Source organism: Vicia villosa, linkage group LG3 (assembly GCF_029867415.1).
Source record: "Vicia villosa cultivar HV-30 ecotype Madison, WI linkage group LG3, Vvil1.0, whole genome shotgun sequence".
NCBI lineage: Eukaryota > Viridiplantae > Streptophyta > Magnoliopsida > Fabales > Fabaceae > Vicia > Vicia villosa.
Genome location: NC_081182.1, coordinates 2842197 through 2864582, shown reverse-complemented (window position 1 = coordinate 2864582; position 22386 = coordinate 2842197).

Below are 22386 nucleotides of genomic sequence, written 5' to 3'. Positions count from 1 at the left end.
TTCTTCGAGCGTATATCACGAGATGACTTTGAGGGCATGAATTCCCTTTATACTTCTCGAATTCTGGTACTTTGAATTTGTGAGGAATCTTAACATTTGGAACCAGACAAAGGTCTGCAGCATTCTTTCCAAATAGATCTTGTCCTCGGAGAGTCTTGAGTTCCTTCTGCATTTGCAGAAACTGTTCCTGGAACTCGTCCAATCTTTCATACACGCCAGCATCCTCACTTGGAGCGTGATGATATACTTGTCCGCCTTGCGGGGGAAAAGTATGCATAATAGGCTGTGGAGAAGCCATGACAGCAGATCTTGGAATCTCAGCATTCTGTTGTGCGAAACCCATTGCCGTTGCTCTTGGAACTTCAATTTCCAGAGGTTTGTAACCCTCCGGTGGACGCATATCCATGGTGACTTTTGGAGCTTCAGAAGCTGGAGGTATGTACCCTTCTGGAGTAAAGTTATACGGCATGCCCCAAGGTCGGTTGGGTGGCATGGTATACTGAGGAATAGGAGTAGAAACAATCTCGGAAACCACAGTCCTTTGTGGTTCTTCTGGCGTTGGTCGATTCTGCGCAACTACCAGGGCTTCTACCATACTATTGAGTCTTTCAACAGTACCTCTGAGAGTATTAGTCTCTTCTCTGAGTTCTTCATTCTCTTGCTCAAAGTCTTCCATTCTTTTCTTGCGACTTGAACGAGTGTTGTATGGATGAGACAGCTTGAAAGTCTTGGTTCACCTCCTTCTCCTCCTCTCTTTCTGGAGAACGGAAAGTGACTATTAGATCCGCGACAATTCTCGTGTCAGTGCGTACGATTAAAGCGATGTATGATATGCAATTAAGTTAATATTTTTCAAGGAAACACCATAATTACGTTATGAAACATCATACTTTTATTAATTAAGCGAAAACGCCGTTTTTTACACACTTTGAAAAGGGAAATACAGAGAAACTGAGAGAAAGGACTCTAAAACTTTGACGAAGAGCCGACTTCACGTTCTAACATCTTCTTCTGTTTCTTGAGCTGAGCGTTCTCTGACGTGAGCTGATCGATGATCCAGGAAGCAGGAGGGATATGATGAGAAAGTGACGATTGTGTCACTTGTCGATCGAGCACTTCAAGTAACTCATCCTTCCTTCTTAGGATGTTATGAATCTCAACGTTTTCCGTGTTGACGATTCGATACTTGTTCCTCCAAGCATTCCTTTCTTGGCATACCTTGTTTAATGCCGCTTGTAGTTTTTCAACATCGGTGGAGAAAAGGTAAATTGGCTCCCTTAGGGGAATAGGTTCTTGATGTTGATATGGCATCCTGAGCTTGAATGCTCTGACGCGTACCCATTGAAGGTAAGGATCCAGGGAGATGCAAAGATGTTTTCCTAACAATCTTCTCCATTTGCTGTGAACAAGACGCCAGGCTTGGACAATTTCCTTCTTTAGCATGTTGCCATGATCGTCGATGTTCTTGAAGAACAGACCCTCCAATTGGATGTTACTTGGTATATTTTTCATAGGATAGCCATATTGACGACGGGCTAAAGCTGGATTATAACTGATTCCTCCCTTAGTTCCAATAAGGGGTATGTTGGGAAAACTTCCGCAACTGAAGATGATCTTGGTCTCGTCGTTGTCAGGACTACACCAATCAATGTCTGTATGAGTGAGAGACATGATTTTCTGTGACCAGTAAAGGCCATCCCTCATGTTCCAGAAAGTGCTAGACTTCGGTAGGTGCGAAACGAACCATTCGTATAACAACGGTACGCAGCATGTGATTAATCCTCCTCGCTGCAGGTTTCTTGAATGCACAGAGTGATAAGCATCCGCAAGCAAGGTTGGAACTGGATTACCAATTAAGAAGATCTTAATTGCATTGATGTCGACGAAATCATTAATGTTAGGGAACAAAAACAATCCGTAGATAAGCAAAGCCAAGACTTCCTCAAAAGCACTCATATCTTGGATGCTGACGAAGTATCGAGCTTGATCAAACAGGAATTTGGAGGACAATCCTTGAATTCCTCCTCTACTCACCATATGAGTTCTAATGTCGACTACGTTCAAAGGAGTAGTTGCAGCAATGATAACGTCGTCAGGATTCTTTTCCAAACCGGAGTACGGATCTTGCGCGTACACGGGTATTCCAATCAGACGAGAGTACTCCTCTAACGTAGGCATGAGCTGATAATCTGGAAAGGTGAAGCAGTGATACGTTGGATCGTAAAACTGTACCAAGGTGGGAAGGATCCCATCCACAATGTTGGTATTGAGCAAAGGCAGAAGTTTTCCATACTTCTCCTTGAAAGCCTGGGGATTGACCACCAGTTTTCCGAGCTTTCCCAGTTCCTCGACCTGGGGAATCTTGAAGGTGTATTTCCTAGCTCTCTTTCTTCCGTAATCCATAATATAGATCCTTAAGTCCTTTCTCCGTTTCTCTCTTTCTATGAAGTTCAAAACGTTCGTTATTTAGTTTCCTTGAAAAACGACTCGAAAAAGACTCTTTTTGTTTTTAGTTGTTTATTAATGAATGATGCATGAATGCATGAATGCACACACAAGAGTTTTAAACAAACATGGCGTTGAAGGGTATAGTGGTCATGAAGTCCAAACGCAATCCCCGCCCCAATGGTAAACTAAGGTTAAGGATTTTTGTACCTGTAGAACGGGTTCTAGGGGTCTCAGAGTTTTTGCTCAACCTTAAAGATACGTTGATTGGTATCTATAAGAGAGTTTTCTCTGAGTGTAGTATCTGCGTGACAATTACTTTCGTAATCACCGCTCTACGTCCTAAAAAAGGCTTTAAGTGGGGTTAATGTGTTTCTAGGTCCTCCTGGTACAAATCAGTCTCGGAATGCAGTGGCGCAGTTAATCACAACCAGCCAGGCAAATCCCAAGAGTAGACTTGGAAACCAAGATTAGAGGGCCTTCACCGGGAAGACATCCTCCATCCTATCTTATGTTGCACTCAAATCCGGGTATAGGATTTCTCACCACAAGGGGGAATCAAGCCCTTTCCCGATACAGAATAAACAAGATAAACAAATATAAATGCAGCAAACACATGAAATGATACAGAGGTTAGGCAGGACCTCTCTTGTTTGAGGGGGAATTTGGCATCCCTAATTCCTCATTGGGGCTGGACCAGCAACAGGTCAACCATTGGTTTGGATGAAAAACCAAGGTTTTTAACACTTATATCCCCAGCAGATTCGCCATTTTTCTGTGGATGTCGTTTTCTTTACCTCCCCGTTTCACTTGGGAGGACGGCACGCTAAACCCTTCACGCGAAATTTGGAAGGAGAATGCGCCCGTGGTGGGATGAATTTTGTTTCAGTTCTTCCTACGATAACACACGAACTTTATTGGTCCTACGAGTAGGAAAGGGAAAAAAAGATCTCAACTAAACCCTAGGAGTTTGCTAAGTGTGGGGATTCACCTAGACTAGAAATTCTGGAGTCCGGGAGGTCGGTTATACATAGGGAAGTGTTTAAACACCCTACATATCTGCAGTACTCTACAGGAACCTTCTCTGTGTCATTGTGATTGTGTTTGCTGCTAATGATTGAGAAAGTTTCTCCTTTGTGTTAGGAGAGAGAATTGAATTGATTAAAGAAAGACAGACAGATAGACAGACTGACTATTTTTGGTACTTTATTAGCTCGCTGAGATTCCTTGTGAACCTCATGCCTACATATCCCTAGTGGAAGTCAGAGCTTAATGTAGTTCGGGGAACTAACTAGGGAAATTACTTGTTTTTGGTGCCTTGCTTGAAGCTCAAGGTTGAAGCTTGGAATTAAATCTCTGTTTACAGTAAAGAGACATGAAATCATCTTTACAGAGAGGTATTTGTACTATTCTACCACAAACATTTAAAGGAGTGACAGAATAACTGAATTCATTTCATTCAAGAGGGGGACCTTACTTGTGTATGTGAAAGTATACCAGTCAAATGCCTCTTAAATGAAAGAAAGATGCTCATCCAAATTAGGGAAAGTTACCACATGTCTGGGTTTTACTGCCAGCTCATGCCTTTTAAAATCCTAAATGGGAGACATGATTGAAATTGAAATAAAATGTAATGTTTGTTTGTTTGAATGTGGTAGAGTAGTAAAAATATCTCTCTATAGAGATAAGCTAAGTCTATCTACTGTATAAAAGATTTGACTTTAGCTGGCTTGAATGAGGCCCAAGCTTGAGGCTTTTTGATTGATTTTATTGATTTATTGAAATGATAACTCTACTGGGGAGTATTTAAACTAAGGAGTTTTTGGTGTTCTGTACGAAGCCCAGAATTGAGGCTGACTCTACTTAGGGAGCCTCTATTTGGGGAGATTATCTCCTAAGAGAATGAATCTTTGATTTTTTGAAAGACTGATTTTGGAGGCTAACCCTTTCCAGGGGTTTTGACTCAGCTGGAGAAATTGTCTGTTAAAAGACTGACTTTATCATGTTTTTTTTTTGAGGCTTACCCTTTCCAGGGGTCGTGACTCTTTTTGATTAATTGACTTTGGAGGCTAACCCTTTCCAGGGTTTTTTGTTAAAATGAAGGAATGTTTGGAGGCTAACCCTTTCCAGGGGTTTTTGTTAAAATGAAGGAATGTTTGGAGGCTAACCCTTTCCAGGGGTTTTTATTGAAATGATGGATTGATTTGGAAGCTAACCCTTTCCAGGGTTTTTGTTAAAATGAAGGAATGTTTGGAGGCTAACCCTTTCCAGGGGTTTTGATTCTTTTGGTGAATGGCAGAAAGATTATCTAGTGGAGACTTCTTGTTTAAAGCCCAAGATGAAGGCTGACTCATGCTGAGGATAAGCAAATATGGATCCTAGACTCTGCTAAGGAACATTGATGAAGATAAGGGTGACAGAGACTGTCCATGTCTCTCATTCCAAAAGGTGTACTCAATGCAAAATTGAGACAAACTTGGCTTGTTAAAAGTCTGGTTTAAATTGGAAGAAAACTCACCAGGGTAGGCTAAAAGGTGACTAAAGACCTGTTCCTATGTTTATAAGAAACCTGATGGGTCCTTGTATACAAGCTCAAGAGGAAGCTGGAAATGCTTTTAAGAAGCCTGTGGGTCCTTGTACAAAGCCCAAGAGGAGGCTAATCGAGGGTCCTTGTTATAGCACAAGAGAAAGCTATGTAGTTTTGAACTTATTTTGGCTCTAAGCAAATGGGTAAGAGGTTTCACCGGGAATAATTCCTCTTTGGGTGGATGTGTCCTATATTTTTGGATTCTAAGGTTTTTGCCAAGATGTTTCACCGGGAATAATTCATCTTGGGGGTTTGAACTACAGATCTCTAATTAGGAAAGAGCCTTCACCGGGAAGACATTCTCAATCCTAGGCCATATTCCTATAATATATATATATATATAGTTTAACTGTCTTAAGGTTTATACTCAAACGTAGTTCTAAACTAATATATATGCACAGTTTATATTTGACAGTAATTTAAATAAAGACTGTAAATTGAAAGCTTGTAAAGCCTAACTTGGATGGAGTGGAGGCCTTTGAAGAAGTATGTACAGAGCCTCAACAGTAATTTTTGTTGTTTTGATAACAGTTGAATATATATATATGATAAACAGTTAATGGTTTTTGAAAACAGAAGAAGTGAAGATGGACAAAGGTCACATAGGTATCTGAAGAGTTTCACCGGGAATAATGCCCTTCAAATACCAGAAGAATGTTTTTGAAAACAGAAAGAAGATTTTGAAAATACAGTTTTGAAAACAAGCTAAGAAGAGAAGGTGTTTGGGACTTACACTCTATTAGAGGCCCAGTACTTTATAGTACTGGTGTAAAATTAGTTTTGAAAATGATTTGAAATAATATAAGGTTTTGTTGTTTGAAAACCTTAATTATTCGATTTATTCAGAGATTGAAAACAGTTTTGAAAATTGACAGAAAGTCAACTTAATTAAGGCAAAGATGAAATCTATACCTAATTAAGACCTAAGTAAATAGGGTTTCATCATAAAATTATTCACAAAGTAATTAGGTTAAAACAAAATGAATATATATATTTTAAAGTATTTAAGAAAAAACATTGAAAACATACTATTTTGAACCTAATTAAAATACATGAAATAAATAATATTTTTATGATTTTTTTGGTTATTCATAAAATAGGTATATTAAATAACAAGTGTGTGAAAAATGAAGTGAAAATGATTTAATTTGATAAGTTTATTAATTGTGTGAAGTTGTGAAGAAAAATGAAAAGGAAAAGTGATAAAATATAATATTTTGGCCTCACCATGGTTTGAACCCACGCCCTTGAAGCCAACAATCAAAACACACACCAACCAGCCAAAGCGCGCATGGTGTTATAGAGGGGATTTCATTGCAATATGTGTGTTGTCTAGTGCATAGAGTGGAAAAAAGAAAATAAAGTCAAAAGGTCTGAGGCGAGGGGGATTCGAACCCCAGACCTTGGGCATGAGGAGACTTTGGACGCGCGCTGTAACCATTGAGCCATTACGATGAATTCGTAAATAACACAACTACCACTAAATTTATTTTAAACTTAAACCTAAGAATTCAAAAAAATGGCGCCACCACCATTGTCATCTTCAACCTCTAGCTCCTCCATCTTGGATTTCTGAGCTTTCTTATCTCTCAACCATTTTAAATGATTCAAACATCAAACTTGCTCGTTTTGAAACGAGGAACATGATCATGATCTCAGAATTTATTTATTCTAAGTGTACTTAAAGAATTTCAGTATGAACACGAAGAACACATAAACCCTAAATTTAAAATTAAATGATGCACAAGATGAATAAATGAATGATGATAGAGGGTTTTCAATCCTCTGATGATGCTGAACAAGATAGAATCGAGCTTTATCACAAAGAGTGCTTAAATTAAAGAGGTGGAGTTCAGAAACTTACCTCTGAAAATGGAGGTCGTGAAGATGGTAGAGAGCACCTGAGCTTGTATGAATGATCCCAAAAGCTTCCCTGGGACTCAGTGATGCTAACTGAATGCTTATTGTAACTTCAATTCTCCTGAATTGCTCTATGGACCTCCCTCGATTTGAGCTTCAAGTGAACATGGAGGATGATGAATCTGCAGTTACAGATGAGTTGCGACCATCTGGATAGCTCCACTACCTCCTATGGAACGTGCCTGGATGCTTAACCTTGCTTGGAGCCTTCTGAATTGCTCTGTGGACCTCCAACTGCAACTGCTCCAAAGTGAGAGCAACAATGGTGTTCCTCCACTTACAGAAGTGATCCAGGTGCTTGGATCACCTCAAATGATCCCCTTTGAGATGTTAGAATGCTTACTTTCCAAAGATAAGCCCTGGTTTGAAGAAAACGATTCTTCTTGCCAAAGAACTTTGAAAAACAATAAGCATGAGAAGAGAAAGAGAAAGCAAGGAATATGGTTGCTTTGGTGTGTTTTTCTACTGAAGTATGCCCTCCTATTTATAGGCAAATGAATGCAGATCAATTGGCTGTGGTGAGCTTGCTTAATGAAAGAAGTTTGGTTTCTTAGCCAAGAAGAAATTTTGAAAAGATCCTAAATGCAATGATGCATTTTCGGGCTAGCTTCCCCTATCCATTGATTCTATCTGATCTTGGGGAACATTTCAGATGCAAAGTGAGCTCTAATTGGTTGGTGAGAAGATTCCTTGGGTGATTCATCAATTTGCCATAAATTCACAAATGTAATCATTACATAATCACATGTTCTTGTTTTAGGAATCTTCTTCAATTATCATGGCATGGTGAAAATGAATGCATGGTATGTTTTCAGATGTGTTATGGGTCGTGTAGCATCCATATTTGAGGTCATGGGCACAAAATTTCAAAGTTCCAAAATGATGCATGACCTATAATTTCACTTCATGAGGCCAACTTTGAACAAGCATAACTCTTAGCTCAAAATGAATTTGGAGAAGGTTGAACACAATTTGGAAAGCCCTAAACATCTACTTCAAATCATTAGTTTGGAGTTTCTTCAGAATCCTTTGGCAAATTTGTGAAAAATGAGGCCAAAGTTGGAAGAAAACTAGGTTAAAACACTTAGAAAAATTTCTAAGTGTTTATGACCTAAAACTCCAAAATTTCCAAAACTCTTAAATGATTGATCTTTTGAAAAAAGTTCCTTTGTAAGATGTTGTTTTATTTTGCAAGATCTACAACTTTCATGTTGGAAGTTTTTTGAGTTGTGTAGGTGAAATTTTGAGTTCTCACCATGCCTTAAAAAACCCTAATTCCCGACTTTTTGCTCCTTGATGAATTTCTTTGAATTTCCTTGGTCAAATGACTTTAATATCCATATATTGATGATATTGATCCTTGAAAGTCATGTTTTGACCAAAAATCTCAAAAGTCAATGGTGATCCCATACAGTTGACTTTTTCCAAATAAGGTGAGATTTTGGACTTTTGTGTAGAAACAAGATCCTCTCCTTAAATGAATGATGTAAAGGGATTATATTGAGGTAATAGAGACTCTTGGATCATGTCTTGAGTTTTAGATCCATGCCCTGATTAAAAGTCAACTATCTTGGGGAATTAGGTCAAAAACCCTAATTGTCGACCAGAGGACAATGATGACTGTAGACTTTGAATTGAGGTGTAATGTCCAGTGGATCTTGTCATATGAGTTATTTGAAGATGATTGATGTCTTTGAATGTGAAGGATAGAAAAACACTTAGAAAGGGGGGGATTGAATAAGTGTGACTTTAAAACTTGGACGATAAAAATAAATTGCACAATTATTTTTATCCTGGTTCGCTGTTAACGAAGCTACTCCAGTCCACCCCCGCAGAGATGATTTACCTCAACCTGAGGATTTAATCCACTAATCGCACGGATTACAATGGTTTTCCACTTAGTCCGCAACTAAGTCTTCCAGAGTCTTCTGATCACACACTGATCACTCCAGGAACAACTGCTTAGATACCCTCTAAGACTTTTCTAGAGTCTACTGATCAACACGATCACTCTAGGCTTAGTTCACTCCTAAGACTTCCCTAGAGTATTCTGATCAACACGATCACTCTAGTTACAAACTGCTCAGCCAACTGCTAAGACTTCCTAGAGTATACTGATCACACTGATCACTCTAGTTCCTTACAACTTAATGTAATTCTAAGAGTATTACAAATGCTTCTTAAAAGCGATAATCACAACTGTGATATTTCTCTTAACGTTTAAGCTTAATCTCACTAAAATATTACAACAGCAATGTAGTGAGTTGATGAAGATGAAGATTCTGAGTTTAGATTTGAACAGCGTTTCAGCAAGTTTGATATAAGTTGTTTTGGTGCAGAATCGTTAACCTTGCTTCTCATCAGAACTTCATATTTATAGGCGTTGAGAAGATGACCGTTGAATGCATTTAATGCTTTGCGTGTTCCGTACAGCATTGCACTTAATGTTATACGCTTTTGTCAACTACCTCGAGCCTTGTTCACGCTGTGTCTACTGACGTAGCCTTTAGTAGCTTTTAACGTTCCTTTTGTCAGTCAGCGTAGTCTGCCACCTGTACTTCCTTCTGATCTGATGTTTGTGAATACGACGTTTGAATATCATCAGAGTCAAAACAGCTTGGTGCATAGCATCTTCTGATCTTCTGACCTTGAAGTGCTTCTGAGCGTGATACCATCTTCTGATCTTCAGTGCTTCTGATCTCATGTTCTTCTGATGCTTCCATAGACCCATGTTCTGATTCTGCTTCGACCATCTTCTGATGTCTTGCCAGACCATGTTCTGATGTTGCATGCTGAACCATTTGAGATACAACTTCTGAGCGCTGAATTATGCGTACTCTTTATATATATATTTCCTGAAAGGGAAATTGCATTGGATTAGAGTACCATATTATCTTGAGCAAAATTCATATTATTGTTATCATCAAAACTAAGATAATTGATAAGAACAAATCTTGTTCTAACAATCTCCCCCTTTTTGATGATGACAAAAACATATATAAATGATATGAATTTGCGATCAGAAAGAGTAGACGGCAAAAGACAAATTACACAGCTATAGCATAAGCATATGAATATGTCTCCCCCTGAGATTAACAATCTCCCCCTGAGATAAATAATCTCCCCCTGAAATAAATACTCGAAGAACTTTGATAAAAGACTTCCCTGATTATTTCGGTAGAGACGATCATATAAGCTTCTGCCTTCAGAGAATTCATAGCTTCTGACTTCTGCTTCCATTGGACAGCTTCAGAACTTGAATTTCTTTAGATCCTTAGAACACTCACAGCTTCTGATTCCTGCTTCCATCGTGGACAGCTTCAGAACTTGAATTTCTTTGATCTCCAGAACATTCACAGCTTCTGACTTCTGCTTCCATTCAGGACAGCTTCAGAACTTGAATTTTCTGGATCTTTTTAGAACATTCACATCTTCTGATTTCTGCTTCCCTCGGATAGCTTCAGAACTTTGAATGTCTACCAATCATCACTTCATGCTAGATTTGTATCAGAACATTGTTGAATGTACCAGAGCATCATCAGAGCATCTCTACATCCTGAAATGTTACAGAACAAAAACTAAACGACAAAAGTCAGCATGAACGAGTTAGAACATAAAATGTATGTTTGAACACATTATATGTATCAGAGCCATATAGGCTGAAATAATGTATCAGAGCAAATAATGTATTAGAGCCATAACATTATATGTATCATAGCAATTAGAATTTTGTCAGAACAGGATAGACAATGATATTCAAATTCTATTATCAGTGCTTCTGATTCATTCTTCTTTCTTGCTTCTGATCTCTGAAGCTTGACAGCACTCAGCTTGCTTCAGTTTCCATGGTTTTGCTTCTTGTGTTTGCTTCTGAAGATTCACTTCACTTCTCTGTACCTGCAAAACACTTAAACCATGTAGAACTTGCAGTTCTTGTTAGTGAATGTGTGGGAGCCTTTACCCAGCAACTGATAGATTAATCAAATCATTTATCATTTATCTTCTCCCCCTTTTTGTCATAACATCAAAAAGAATATTTTAAAAAAAAATCAGATGCATAAAACGACAAAAGAAAACATTTACTGGAATGTAAAACACAAAGAAACTTTTCATTGATAATCAAAAGATATTACAAAAGGTTCCTATGTTTAACAAGATGAGAAACATTCCTAGCAAATACAAAGTAGAGTTCCCAAAGAGGAAATCACTACAAAAATTAAAAACAGAACCCTAGCTAGACACGCTCTGTGTCAACCCATCAAGAATCCCGGAGGACTTCTTGTCTTCCAGACTGAAACCTCCACTGTAGGAGAGATCCCAGAACCAAGGAGGAAGTGAGGGACAGTTCACAGACAGAGAGCTAATGTTGCAAACGGGGCTTTCCCTCAACATAGAAGTCAAGAATATCATTCTTAACCTCCTCCCATAACTCAAGAAAGTCTTCTGTCTTTGGATGAAAGTTGATAACAACATCAAAGAAGAGTCTGACTTGAGCGGTATTAGAAGAGCCATCCCGAGATGCACAGAGATCTGTCGCCTTTGAGTCATGGAGCTTCAACAGACTTAGAGTGAACGCTAGGTTTTGAGAGAAGAAATGAAAAACGAGAGAGAGAGAGAGAGAGAGAGAGAGAGAAAAAACTTTAAGAGGAAGACAAAGAGATAGGAAACCAAAAACCATTTTGAAGATTATTTAAAAGAAAATAAAGTGAAACGACTGAAGAAAAGCATTTAATGTTACGTGACGTGAGGAGAGATAATAAAGACAAATGAGGTGACTAGCACAGTTACCTATGGTCGGCGTCCCTTCAACTGCACGCGCGCTTATCCATGAATAGTAACGACAAGTTTACCATCCCGAGATAAAACGTAACAGCTGTTTTTGCTTTAAAAGAGGTTCTGAATCAACTTAGACAATGAAACGTTAGTAATAACCGAATCATAATTTCTAAAAGATTTCAATCAGAACTTCTGACAAAAAAAAATGTTCCACATTCATTTCAGAAGATACTCATACATGAGAACTTCTCATCTTCTCATTCTGGGCATAAATCCATACTGATGTTCTTCAGAATGAACTTAAACCTATCTTCAGCCAGGGGTTTTGTAAAGATATCAGCCCATTGATGGTCTGTATCAACAAAGTTTAAAGATATGACACCCTTCTGAACATAGTCCCTTATGAAATGATGTTTAATCTCAATATGTTTAGCTTTTGAATGAAGAATAGGATTCTTAGATAAACATATAGCAGAAGTATTATCACAGAATATAGGAATGTTACTCTCAAATATCTGATAATCTTCTAACTGACTCTTCATCCAGAGCATCTGTGTACTACAACCAGCAGCAGCTACATATTCTGCTTCTGTCGTTGATAGAGCAATAGTTGCTTGCTTCTTGCTGTACCAGGAGATCAAATGACTTCCAAGAAATTGGCAACTTCCTGAAGTACTTTTTCTTTCAATTCTATCTCCAGCATAGTCAGCATCGCAGAATCCTACTAAGTTGTATTCTTTAGATTTTCTGTAAACTAAGCCAACATTAGTAGTACCTTTCAGATACCTTAGAATTCTCTTAACAGCAGTTAAATGAGATTCTCTAGGATCTGATTGGAATCTAGCACACAAACAAACACTGAACAGAATGTCAGGTCTAGAAGCAGTCAGATATAGAAGAGATCCAATCATACCTCTGTATAACTTCTGATCTACCTTCTTACTTACCTCATCCTTACCTAGGATGCATGTTGGATGCATAGGAGTTTTGGCTACTTTGCAGTCCAGAAGATTAAACTTCTTCAGAAGTTCCTTCACATACTTGGTTTGGTGAACATACGTTCCTTCTGATGTTTGATTTATTTGTATTCCAAGGAAATACTTGAGTTCTCCCATCATGCTCATTTCAAACTCAGCCTGCATAGACTTAGCAAACTCCTTTCCAAGTGTAGCATTAGATGTTCCAAAAATAATATCATCTACATATATTTGACAAATTAAAATATCCTTTTCAAAGGTTTTACAAAAGAGAGTAGTGTCCACTTTTCCTCTAGTGAAACCATTATCTAGAAGGAAAGAACTTAAGCGTTCATACCAAGCTCTGGGAGCTTGCTTCAATCCATATAATGATTTCTTTAGTTTAAACACATGATTCGGAGACATAGAGTCTTCAAAACCAGGAGGTTGATGGACATAAACTTCTTCATCTATATAACCATTTAAGAAGGCACTCTTAACATCCATTTGATAGAGAGTGATGTTATGTTGAGCGGCAAAAGAAATTAATAGACGAATAGATTCTAACCTGGCCACTGGTGCAAAGGTTTCTGTATAATCAATCCCTTCTTGCTGACTATAACCCTGAGCCACCAGTCTGGCTTTGTTTCTTACCACTTCACCTTTCTCACTGAGCTTGTTTCTGAAGACCCATTTTGTACCAATTATATTGAATCCATCTGGTCTAGGAACAAGATCCCAAACATCATTCCTTGTAAACTGATTTAGTTCTTCTTGCATAGCAATTATCCAGTCTGGATCGTCTAGAGCATGATCAACAGAAGTTGGCTCGATCAAAGATACAAGACCTAATTGACAGTCTGCATTGTTCTTAAGGAATGCTCTTGTTCTGATTGGATCATCCTTCTTTCCAAGAATGACATCTTCTGAATGACCAGAGATAAGTCTGGATGATCTTCTGACAGATGGTTCTTCAGAAATGCTTAGATCCTCCAGAGAAGCTGATACTTGATCTTCTGGTTCTTTGCTTCTGAGGAGCTCTGCTTCTGATGCGTTGCTTCTTGGCTCAACAACTTCTGATATATCAATATCACAATCTGCAAAATTATCAGACTGCTTTGGTTTTTCAGAACCAAGCTTATCATCAAACCTGATATTGATTGATTCTTCTACAACCAATGTTTCAGTATTGTATACTCTGTAGCCTTTTGAGCGTTCAGAATATCCAAGAAGGAAACACTTTTGAGCTTTGGAATCAAACTTACCAAGATGATCTTTAGTGTTCAGAATAAAGCATACACATCCAAAAGGATGGAAATATGAAATGTTGGGCTTTCTATTCTTCCACAATTCATAAGGAGTCTTATTTAGAATAGGTCTGATAGAGATTCTATTCTGAATATAGCATGCAGTGTTTATTGCTTCTGCCCAGAAATGCTTAGCCATATTGGTTTCATTGATCATGGTTCTGGCCATTTCTTGCAGAGTCCTATTCTTTCGTTCTACAACCCCATTTTGCTGTGGAGTTCTAGGACAAGAGAAATCATGGGCAATACCATTCTCTTTGAAGAATTCTTCAAAGGATCCGTTCTCAAATTCACCACCATGATCACTTCTGACCTTTATGATTTTACACTCTTTTTCAGATTGAATCTGAATGCAGAAATCAAAGAACACTGAATGAGTCTCATCCTTGTGTTTTAAGAATTTTACCCAAGTCCAGCGGCTATAATCATCTACGATGACTAATCCATATTTCTTTCCTCTGACAGATGCTGTTTTGACTGGTCCAAACAGATCAATGTGCAAGAGTTCTAATGGCCTTGAGGTAGAAACAACATTCTTAGACTTGAATGCAGGTTTGGAGAACTTGCCCTTCTGACATGCTTCACAAAGAGCATCTGATTTGAATTTCAGATTAGGGAGTCCTCTGACCAGATTCAGTTTGTTAATCTGAGAAATCTTTCTCAAACTAGCATGACCTAATCTTCTGTGCCAGACCCACTGCTCTTCAGAAACAGACATAAGACAGGTCACCTTCTGACTCATAAGATCTTGCAGATCTGTCTTATAAATGTTGTTCTTCCTCTTGCCTGTAAATAGGATTGAGCCATCCTTCTGATTTACAGCCTTGCAAGACTTTTGATTAAAGATTATATCATAACCATTGTCACTCAATTGACTGATAGATAAGAGGTTATGAGTTAATCCTTCTACAAGAAGTACATTAGAAATGGAAGGAGAGTTACCAGACTTTATAGTTCCAGAGCCAATTATCTTGCCCTTCTGATCTCCTCCAAACTTGACTTCTCCTCCAGACTTAAGCACCAGGTCTTGGAACATAGACCTTCTTCCTGTCATGTGTCGTGAGCATCCAGAGTCCAGGTACCATGACATGTTGTGCTTTGTCCTTCTTGCAGCCAAGGATATCTGCAATAGGAATAATCTTGTCCTTAGGTACCCACATTTTCTTGGGTCCTTTCTTGTTAGATTTTCTCAAGTTCTGATTGAACTTGGGTTTAACATTATAAGCAATAGGAGGAACAGCATGATAATTTTTAATATGAGTTTCATGATATTTCCTAGGTTGTGTCACATGCTTCTTGGTGTGTGTTATGTGAAAACTTTGTGCATGTGAAGTGTGCCTAATATCATGAGAGTGGCCATACTTGAACTGATCATACAATGGCTTGTATGTAATTTTCATTTCATCAACAGGTTCAAGTTTGTATGGGGTTTCACCCTCAAAACCAATGCCAACTCTTTTGTTTCCAGATACGGCATATATCATAGAAGCTAGCTGACTTCTGCCAATACTTCTAGATAAGAACTTCCTGAAACTTAAATCATATTCTTTCAGAATATGGTTTAGACTAGGAGTGGATTTTTCTGAATCAGAAGGAGATCCAACATTATTGGATAATTTTAAAAGTTTTTCTTTTAATTCAGAATTCTCCAACTCAAGCTTCTTTGTTTCAAATTCAAATTGCTTTTTCAGCTTTTTGTATTTGAGACTAATCTGAGACTTGAGTTCCAGAAGTTCAGTTAGACCGGAAACTAACTCATCTCTAGTAAGTTCAGAAAATACCTCTTCAGAATCTGATTCTGATGTAGATTCTGATCCGTTATCTTCTGTCGCCATCAGCGCACAGTTGGCCTGCTCATCTTCTGAATCATCTTCTGACTCATCCCAGGTTGCCATAAGACCTTTCTTCTTATGAAACTTCTTCTTGGGACTTTCCTTCTGAAGATTTGGACATTCATTCTTGTAGTGTCCAGGCTCATTGCATTCATAGCACATGACCTTCTTCTTGTCAAATCTTCTTTCATCAGAAGATTCTCCACGTTCAAATTTCCTTGAACTTCTGAAGCCTCTGAACTTCCTTTGCTTGGTCTTCCAGAGTTGATTTAGCCTTCTGGAGATCATGGACAGTTCATCTTCTTCTTCAGATTCTGATTCTTCAGGATCTTCTTCTTTGGCCTGAAAAGCGTTAGTGCATTTCTTGATATTAGATTTTAATGCAATAGACTTACCTTTCTTTTGAGGCTCATTTGCATCCAGCTCAATTTCATGGCTTCTCAAGGCACTGATCAGCTCTTCCAGAGAAACTTCATTCAGATTCTTTGCAATCTTGAATGCAGTCACCATAGGACCCCATCTTCTGGGTAAGCTTCTGATGATCTTCTTCACATGATCAGCCTTGGTGTATCCTTTGTCAAGAACTCTCAATCCAGCAGTCAGAGTTTGAAATCTCGAAAACATCTTTTCAATGTCCTCATCATCCTCCATCTTGAAGGCTTCATACTTCTGGATTAAGGCTAGAGCTTTAGTCTCCTTGACTTGAGCATTTCCTTCATGAGTCATTTTCAAGGACTCATATATGTCATAGGCCGTTTCCCTGTTAGATATCTTCTCATACTCAGCATGAGAGATAGCATTCAGCAAAACAGTTCTGCATTTATGATGATTCCTGAAAAGCTTCTTTTGATCATCATTCATTTCTTGCCTTGACAGCTTCACGCCACTGGCATTTACTGGATGTTTGTAACCATCCATTAGAAGATCCCATAGATCACCATCTAGACCCAGAAAGTAACTTTCCAGTTTATCTTTCCAGTATTCAAAGTTTTCACCATCAAATACCGGCGGTCTAGTATAACCATTGTTACCGTTGTATTGCTCAGCAGAGCCAGATGTAGATGCAGGTGTAGATGTAGACTTTTCACTTTCATCAACCATCTTTTAAATGAAGCGTTTTTCTCTTCCTGAATCTTTTCTAAACACGGTTAAGTGCTTGCACCTTAGAACCGGCGCTCTGATGCCAATTGAAGGATAGAAAAACACTTAGAAAGGGGGGGATTGAATAAGTGTGACTTTAAAACTTGGACGATAAAAATAAATTGCACAATTATTTTTATCCTGGTTCGCTGTTAACGAAGCTACTCCAGTCCACCCCCGCAGAGATGATTTACCTCAACCTGAGGATTTAATCCACTAATCGCACGGATTACAATGGTTTTCCACTTAGTCCGCAACTAAGTCTTCCAGAGTCTTCTGATCACACACTGATCACTCCAGGAACAACTGCTTAGATACCCTCTAAGACTTTTCTAGAGTCTACTGATCAACACGATCACTCTAGGCTTAGTTCACTCCTAAGACTTCCCTAGAGTATTCTGATCAACACGATCACTCTAGTTACAAACTGCTCAGCCAACTGCTAAGACTTCCTAGAGTATACTGATCACACTGATCACTCTAGTTCCTTACAACTTAATGTAATTCTAAGAGTATTACAAATGCTTCTTAAAAGCGATAATCACAACTGTGATATTTCTCTTAACGTTTAAGCTTAATCTCACTAAAATATTACAACAGCAATGTAGTGAGTTGATGAAGATGAAGATTCTGAGTTTAGATTTGAACAGCGTTTCAGCAAGTTTGATATAAGTTGTTTTGGTGCAGAATCGTTAACCTTGCTTCTCATCAGAACTTCATATTTATAGGCGTTGAGAAGATGACCGTTGAATGCATTTAATGCTTTGCGTGTTCCGTACAGCATTGCACTTAATGTTATACGCTTTTGTCAACTACCTCGAGCCTTGTTCACGCTGTGTCTACTGACGTAGCCTTTAGTAGCTTTTAACGTTCCTTTTGTCAGTCAGCGTAGTCTGCCACCTGTACTTCCTTCTGATCTGATGTTTGTGAATACGACGTTTGAATATCATCAGAGTCAAAACAGCTTGGTGCATAGCATCTTCTGATCTTCTGACCTTGAAGTGCTTCTGAGCGTGATACCATCTTCTGATCTTCAGTGCTTCTGATCTCATGTTCTTCTGATGCTTCCATAGACCCATGTTCTGATTCTGCTTCGACCATCTTCTGATGTCTTGCCAGACCATGTTCTGATGTTGCATGCTGAACCATTTGAGATACAACTTCTGAGCGCTGAATTATGCGTACTCTTTATATATATTTCCTGAAAGGGAAATTGCATTGGATTAGAGTACCATATTATCTTGAGCAAAATTCATATTATTGTTATCATCAAAACTAAGATAATTGATAAGAACAAATCTTGTTCTAACAGAATGGTCCCCTAGGGCTTTTAGGGTTGCCCAAAAGTGTTCCCTGATTTTAGTCTTTGATAAGGCTCCAAACCCTGGTCTGTTGATCCGAGTAATTCTGTACTTAGATGACTGGGTGTCTAATCAATCATAGGTGAAATAATGAAGCTCTTGAGTCTCATGATTGTGTTAGAGACTAATCCTCCTATTGATTGATCCTTTGCCTGAGTTTTCTTGTCTTTGAACACCCTCGATTGAATGTCAGACTGCTCTTGGTACTTGCTTTGACTTGATGAAAATCCTGAAGATATGTCATTTCAGGGGGGTCAAAAATTAGGGTATGACAGTGATCATCATTATAATCATTCATTTCATATAAAATCATTCATACATCACTTGTTAACCTCAAAAGTATATAAAAGATTGTGTTTGCTTGTTGATTGTTTCACAAGGTAGATGACTAATCAAGAAAGCTCAAGCAATTAGGGTTTCCAGATTCTCAAAGGGACTCAAGCTTATCATATGCTCAATTGATTCCCATCGCCAATATTCAAGCCCAAGAATGCTTCAAATTAAGATCAACAACTTTCAAATTCATCTGGTACATCAATTAGAGTTTTGACCTAATTCTTTAGGGAAGTTTACTTTTGATCTAAGCATGGTCTTATGGATCAAAACATGATTCAAGGATCTCAAGTACTTCATTATAATATACTCATATAATTCATTTAGTTAGAGGGCCTGATTCAATTAAAATTAAAGAAAGTGCAATTCAACTATGCAATGATCAACTTTAACTTTTGGGAATTTTGATCAACTATAGACTTTTGAGGTCAAGAATCATGAAAACATGTTTGATGGAACAATTTGATCAACAAAAACCAAGAAATTTGATTTTGCTTGCAAAAGGGGCTAAAGTGAAAAAGTTGAAAAATTCACCAAGTACACAAAACTACATGTTCAAATGCTCAACTTTGGAAGCTTGTAACTTCTTCACCAAGTCACCATTTTTTGTGCACCAAAGATCAGATTGAAGATCATATTTAATACAACAACTTTTTCCTTGAGAATGAGTCCCCAAAATATGCAAGGATTTTGAGTTATGAAGTTGATGTTTCAGTTGACCACACTTAGAGAAAATTTCAAGGCGGATTTGCTCCTAAAAGTACATGACTTAGAGGCCATTTTCAACAAAGATCCCTTGAGAATTCAAGAAAAAACCAAACATGAAAGTTGTAGAGGATGCTCATGGCTTTCCAAAAAGTACAAGAACTTATTCATAGCATACCTGAGCTGCAAGATTCAAAGAGATGAAGTTGAGGTTCCACAGAAATTCTCAAAATCACTCTCTCACTTAAAAATTCTAAAATTCTACTTTGCATAAACTTGGGAATTTTGTATTCCATCCAAGTTCTTTGCAACCTAAATACTCAAACACCGTCCATATATCATATAGAAGCTATCCAAACCCTTACATTTGAACTATAACTGCCATATCATCATCCTTCATTTTCACTTTTGCCATTTGCAACTTGAATTGAGCAGAGTGATTCAGACTAGCTCAGGGCAATTCAAGCATTCTAAAAGCTTCACCAAGGTCCCAGGAAGCCATCAGGATCATCAAATCATTTCTGGAAGTGCTCAAACTCCAGGCTCGATCTTCACTTTAGAGGTAAGTTGTTATAACTTCAAACTCCATGTTTAGGGTACCATTTTGAGAAATTCTCAATTCTATCTTATTCAGCATCATGTGAGGTTCAAAAGCCCTCAATCACTTTTCATTTATTCTGGGAAATTCTTGAACCACGGTTAATACAAATGAATGATTTATACATATTTGAAATCGTGATTAAAATCTACAGAACTTTCATGTTTACATTAGTTGAATTGGTTGAGAATTGAAGAAGATACGATTTTCAGAAAATCATTTGTCTTGAGGTTGAAGATGAAGTTTGAAAATTTAAATTTAGGTCTTTTTTTTTACATATAATTAAACGGTTTCAGCTTTAATAATGGATGTATGGCCACTCCAGTGGTAGAAGTGTGCGTTTTAATTCTTTGCCTTAGTCCAAGGTCTGGGTTCGAACCCCCTCGCCCATACCTTTTGTGTATTTTTAATTTTTCACAATTTTAACATGTTTTGATATTTTATTCATCGAATGTGCCTTATGATTTCCAAATGTGTGTGGCCTGATGGTGAAGGTTTTGGCTTGTAAAGTGAAGGGCGTGAGTTTAAGCCTCTTTGGCTACAAATCTTTAATTTTTTTATCACTATTTTATTTACTTTCTCTTACAAACTTCTACAATTTATTTAACCTAGCAAATCAACTTGTTTTTGTCTAATTTTTTGTGCACACCTTATTTATGTGATATATTTTTAGACCATATTTTAAAATCCAAAAAAAATATTATTATTTGATTATATTTTAATTAAATCAAAATAGTACTATCTTAATGTCTTTTAAAAATTTTTCATCAAAGATTTTCAAATGTTTTCTTCATAAAATAAATTAATTATACTTGTGTGATCACATTAGGATTAAGTTTAGCATCTCTTGAAGACAATAACATGATCCCCTTTAGTTCTCACTTAGGATTTAGTTTATTTCCATGTGAATGAATCTTTGTATATACTAAAACCCTAATTTGTGATTCTTTGGTATTTCCCTTGATTCTTGATGCAACACCATGTTAATATTGACTTGTTGCCATAATTATACTTTGTTATGTACCTGTATACATATTTGTTTGTTTAAACATACTTGTATCATATGCCTTAGTCATGTTATTATCTTTGTATATATACATTGTTGCCTAACCCCACATACATGAGATATTCATCCATTTGATAATTACATCATACTCATACATACATGATATGATTGGTATCAAGGTATGTCATGATATGATTGGTATTAGCATATATTGATATATTAACTCACTTTGATTGTATTCATGATACACATACCATGTCTCACCCACCACTTGAGATGCTTATGCCTAATGATTGCTTGAGATGTTTGATTCCTTATTATTGCTTAAAACTCCAAAGGAATGGGATACTATTGGCTAAAATTGTCAAGCTGCTCACTCTCTTTTCCTCCTCTTTTACTTTGTGCTTAGTATTATTAAAGCTTAGCACTTTCTCATATTTTAAACTTGGTTTTGTATTGTTAAAGTTTAACCTTTTTAAATAAATCTTGGTCTTGTATTGTTAAAGCTAAACCATCACTCTTGTAACTTATCCTTGTCTTGTATTGTTAAAGCTTGATCCCTTTTAAAACTTATTGTGTATTGTTAAAGCTCGGTATTTTAAAAAATATGTTGTGTATTGTTAAAGCTCACGCCCAAAAAGATTTTTACCACTTTGGCTCTTTATTTTCTCCTTTTAAGGGGAACTACAAATGCTCTGACTTCCCTATTGCTCAAAAGAGGTATGTAGGCACAAGATGTGATGTCTAGTTGAGCATAATATAATTCTTTTCTCACCCTCCCACTCTATTTCACAAAACAAAAACAAAAACAATAACAAAAAACAATAATATATATTCTCAAAGAGGTTGATGTGAGGGGTGCTAATACCTTCCCCTTGCATAACCAACCCCGAGCCTAAGATCTATGTTTATTTTATTAGTTTCTGTTTTAAAAAACTTCTTTGGGTTTTATTTCGCTCTTTTTCCCATTTCCTTTGAAAACAATAAAGCACGGTAGCGACTTTCACTAAAATACGAATTTGGTCAATCCAATGGCTCGGTCTCAAATTTTCACCGCTACACATCTGTTGCACATTTAATAAGAGGACTCGCATCATTCTTGATCACTTTAAAAACATCTTGATAAGCAAACAACACATTCATTTGCTTGCACCCTTTATCGTAATTCTTCGCATCAAATATGGGTAGGTTTGCAGAGATTCTTTCATTGAAGACTGAATTTATGTTGCACACTATCAAACTTGCCAATTGATGTCAAATGTTAGAACTTGGAACCACAAAGTTGGTGAAAATGGAGTAATTGAGTATGGAGAGGGAGTGAGTGAAAGAGAGAATTAGAAAGAGTATAATTGACGGTGAGAATGCACATTAACGTTGGTTGAGATACCCCCTGTGTATTTATACTAATTACAATTGATTG